Below are 5,165 nucleotides of genomic sequence, written 5' to 3'. Positions count from 1 at the left end.
CAAACATGTTTCACACAAAGCCCTAACTTCTATACTTTCACAAACACAAACAGAAATTTCTGGAAAAGCTCAGCAGGTCTGGCAGCATCTGTGGAGAGAAATCAGAGTTAGCATTTCGAGTCCAGAGACCCTACCTCAGAATTTCTGTTTTTGTTTCTGATTTCCAGCAACCACAGTTGTTTCAGTTTTTAAACTATACTTCCAACATTGTTTTGAAGATAGAATAAGAACAGATGGACGTTTGATGACTGGTATGGACATGATGGGCTGAAGAGCCTATTTCTGTGCTGTAAAAACTCAAAATTGTTATGACTGTGTGTTTGAACTAGTTTACCGATAATAAATATTTTTAAAATTTCTAATTTTTCTGAAGGAGCCAAATCAGACTTGAAACATTAACTGTTTCTCTCTCCACAGATGCTGCCAGACCTGTTGAGTTTCTCCAGTATTTTGGTCTGGACTATTTTACATCTGTCCATTTTTAAAATATTTATTATTGGTAAACTAGTTCAAACACTCAGTCATAACAATTTTGAGTTTTTACAGCACTGAAATAGGCCCTTCAGCCCATCATGTCCATACCAGTCATCAAACATCCATCTTGACTGTTTTACATCTGTCCATGTGCACTGTCAAATATGGGTTCATTATAAATCCACATGCCTACAATGGAAACTTCCAATATAAACTTGCTGAGTTGGGATTACACCCTTCCACTGCATTGCCATTACTGACAGGAGATTCTAATTATTTTGGCAAGTTTATATATTGGCAGTTTACTTTTAAATGTGGGAATAAGATTGTAAAATTGAAATATAAAATTAGAATTGAACATTTGGCATTAAAATGGGGACAGATTTATGTTTGCACAGCCTGACCCAATTATCCCTAATACTGCTTCATCCGAAAATTACATTTTGTCGTATGGAGCTCAGACTCTCTCTCAGTCTCATTCACTACTAAAGTTGCAGTTTCTTCATTTATGAAATGCCCCGGTTATAATGGTAGAATACACGCCGACCGTTAAAGTTAAAATGTGCGGATTAAACAAATTGGATAAACGTTAGCCTTTACGATGAACAGAGAGCAGTTTGCAGCAGCCAAGGCCATGAAATAAATAATTAACATGAGCATATTTTAAGGCACTTTTAATGGCCTCATGACGTCTGGAAGTGCTTCATAAATGAAGTGTAATCATCGCTGTAACGAAGGGGAACATGCAGCAGGTTCCCACGACAAGCGGGATACAATGTGACCAGATAATCTGTTTCTCGGCTGTGAGACAAACATCAGACAAGGCACTGGAAGAACCAACCTGCTCAACCTCGCAATCTCGTGATTACGCAATTTTAAAGATAAATTTAATGCCCATCCTTAGTTGCCTCAATCTCAGAATAAGGGGTTAAATATTTAAGACAGAGATAGGGAGGAATTTCTTCTCTCAGAGGGTAGTGAATTTGTGGAATTATTTACTACAGAGAGCTGTAGAGGCTAGGTCATTATATATTCAAGGCTGAAATAGACTGATTTTTAATTGGTTAGGGAATGAAGGGCTATGGGGAACAGGTCAGAAAATAGAGTTGAGGATTATCAGATCAGCCATGATCTCATCAGATTGCAATGCAGACTTGATGGACTGAATGGCCTCCTTCTGCTTATTGTTTTATGGATTAGAAAGTGGCAAGATTTCTCCTTGAACCACTTTGCAATGACAGCTCCGCTACAACACTGAGAAGTGGCAAATTACAGGACATTGACCTAAAATGCTGTGGGAGCAGCGATGCACAATCAAGCGAGAGTGATCCGTGACACAGAGAGACACTCAGACCTGGTGTTCCCACAAGTTTGCTGCTCAGAACTGTAAAGAGATTGCATCTGCAGATCCACCAACGGCAAGAACATGAACTTAGTTTATAAATATGCCGCAATTTTTGAAGACCAGAAATTTCATGTGACAATGTGGCCTAGCATAAGGTCTTGGAGAAACATCAGCGTAATAGGACACAAATATCTCACTGACAAACAATTGTAATAAGAGTACATCTACAATCATTACCATAGCCACCCTGCTTTTAAATGACACTTTTAAGAAAGGGAAGGTACTTTACAGGACTATAGTTATATTTTCAAAGCAACTGATCCAGAGATGTCATGACACACATCTGGAGTACAGAGGGACTTGAACCTGGGCCTCCTGGCTCAGAGGCAGGGACAATACCACTGCACCACAAAACCCCTGAAAAAAAATAGGGAATGCTTCATGAAATTGCATGTCATCCTTGTGCAGAGACCAGGCTAATCTTCTCTTTAGCATTCCAATTCCTATATGTGCTGCCCACAACAGGTCAAAGAAGGAGATATTAACAGTTTGAGCTGCCTCCATGAATTATCCTAGCACCATAGGGATAACCCTGCAATGGTACGTCCTCATGGATTCTGCCTGCTGTGAGGTCTGGCCATTTGGCTCCTGCCCTGTCCTATCCTCTAGAGGCTGCTTTCTTTAGTCTAGAATTAGAATCCCTACAGTGGGGAAACAGGCCCTTCGGCCCAACAAGTCCACACCAAACCTCAGAGCATCCCACCCAGATCCATCCCCCTATGACCCACCTAATATACACCCTCAACCTCCCTGAACACTACAGGCAATTCAGCATGGCCAATCCACCTAACCTGCACATCTTTGGACTGTGGGAGGAAACCAGAGCACCCGGAGGAAACCCACGCAGACACGGGGAGAATGTGCAAACTCCACACAGACAGTTGCCCGAGGCTGGAATCAAATCCAGGTCCCTGGTGCTGTGAGGCAGCAGTGCTAACCACTGTGCCACCGTGTCCACTCTGCATCTCTGTTTCCAAGTGTCACCAATGTCTGACTCCCTGGAACTCAAACAAACTCCCTTTTTATATTCATTCGTGGGATGTGAGCAGAGGTCAACACTTATTCCTAAGTGGCCAGATGGCAGTTTAAGAATCAACCATGATGCTATGGGGCTGGAGTCACATGTAGAGCAGAGCAGGTAAGAACAGTAGATTTCCTTCCTTAAAGGACATTAGTGAACCAGATGGATTTTTTATAACAAGTGACAATAGATACATGGTTACCATTAGACTGGTTATTAGTGGGGAGTTTGCTGGTAAATACCAGATGCAGCAAGGAAGGCAGTATCTTGTTCAGGAGTTGTCAAGGGTCAGAGGGATATAGCTGTCAGGTTAAGGGGAGTAAATCAATGATAAGTTGGGGTTCAATTTAATAGTTACACAGGATTTAGAGTAGGTTTTTAATTCTCTAACTTTTCCAGGTAACTATTAAGCTCAGGTGTTTCAAAAAGCTCGGACATTAAGTGGTTTTTTCAGACATAGGGGTGTTAGAACATAGAACATAGAACAGCACAGGCCCTTCGGCCCATGACATTGTGCCGACCTATTACCCAAAGATCAAACTACCCTGCATACCCTATATTATACTCTTATCCATGTGCCTATCCAAGAGTCACTTAAATGTCCCTAGTTGTCCACTGGATGTTTGGATTCCCACAGACTCAGCTGCATCAGGGATTCTGGATGTTTCCAAAGCGTAACTCCAGTCTACGCTGCTCCGTTGTGAAGTTTGCCTTATAATCCACATAAAGTTTTCCCATTCCTCCCTTCTTACAGACTCCATAGCAAGTGACTCTTACTGCCAGGGTTACATCATCATTTACGTCATCATATCATTACCACATTAATTTCCATTCTCCAAATGGGTGGCAATGGTTAGCACTGCTGCCTCACAGCGCCAGGGACCTGGGATCAATTCCAACCTCGGGCAACTGTCTGTGTGGAGTTTGCACATTCTCCCCGTGTCTGCGTTGGTTTCCTCCCACAGTCCAAAGATGTGCAGGCTAAGTGGATTGGCCATGCTAAGTTGCCCGTTGTGTTCAGGGATGTGTAGATTAGGAGCGTTATGGGAGGGGTGGGTCTGGGTGGGATACTCTGAGGGTTGGTGTGGATGTGTTGGGCCAAAGGGCCTGTTTCCACACTGTGGAGATTCTATGAAATTTAAAAAACTTGACTCAGCTTTTGATCTTTTGTCTCAAGGAGATCACTCTTCAAGGAGGTCCTTAAGGAAGGTGGAAAGGAGTAGAGAGGTCTAGTGAGGGAAGTAGCCATACGATCTAGGCAGTTGAAGTCCTGGCCACCCAATTGTGAGGTGGGCACGTAAGAGGCCAGATTTGGGAAGCACAGATTTCCCAAAGAACTGTAGAGCTTGAGGAGGTCAGAACGAAAGGGAAGGATGAAAGAATGGAGAGATGAAGCGTAGAAAATAGGAGCAGTAGGCCATTTGGCCCTTCGAGCCTGCTCTGCCATTCGATATGATCATGGCTGATCATCCGACTCAGTACCCTGTTCCTGCTCTCTCCCCGTGCCCTTCAACCCCTTTGGCCCTAAGAACAATATCTAACTCCTTCTTGGAAACATTTAATGCTTTGGCCTCAACTGGCTTTCTGTGGCAGAGAATTCCACAGGCTCCCCACTCTCGGAAAGAAATTTCTCCTCATCTCAATCCCAAATAGCCTGACCTTTATCCTTAGACTGTCAATGGCATCAATATTTCTTATAAACAATAGAAAAGTCTTCTATGTTCTGCACACATATTCGGGACACACTGTACAGGTTAAAATACTCTACATGGACAGGGTGAATAAAAAGCAGCTGCTCCCCTTATGTGAAGGGGCAATAACAAGGGGACATCATTTTAAAGTGAAACATAGGTGGTTTAGAGGGGATTTATGCAAAGATAGGGATCTGGAATGCACTGCCTGGAAGTGTAGCTAAGGCAGGAAACCTCTTAATCTTTAAAAAGTACTTGGATGATCACCTGAAGCGTCCTAACATTCAAGGTTAGAGGCCTGGTGTAGGAACATGGAACGAGTGTGGATAGTAGCATATTTTTGGTGGCACAGACATGATGGGCTGAAGGATCCCTATTGTATGTCGCAAACTAATCTTGAGAGCAAAACAGACATGTTCTGGGTCTGGAGGTCAAATATTTGGTTCATTGCTTTTATGGCCTAATGTCAGAGATGCAATGGCCTAGTGGCATTGCAACTGGACCAGGTAATGTTCTGCGAACCTGGGTTCGAATTCCACCATGGCAAATGGTAGAATTTGACTTCAATAAAAAT

At 42.9% G+C, this 5,165-nt stretch overlaps 1 non-coding gene across 1 annotated transcript; it reads right to left on the bottom strand.

The window, feature by feature from the left end:
* Nucleotides 1-2,242: 2,242 nt before the first annotated feature.
* On the bottom strand, nt 2,243-2,345 carry LOC125486312. The gene has a single exon (XR_007265000.1). It is a non-coding gene; the product is annotated as a U6 spliceosomal RNA (small nuclear RNA).
* Nucleotides 2,346-5,165: the final 2,820 nt, after the last annotated feature.

Source organism: Rhincodon typus, chromosome 27 (genome assembly GCF_021869965.1).
Source record: "Rhincodon typus isolate 14 chromosome 27, sRhiTyp1.1, whole genome shotgun sequence".
Classification (NCBI taxonomy): Eukaryota; Metazoa; Chordata; class Chondrichthyes; order Orectolobiformes; family Rhincodontidae; genus Rhincodon; species Rhincodon typus.
This window is presented reverse-complemented; position numbering and strand designations above follow the sequence as displayed.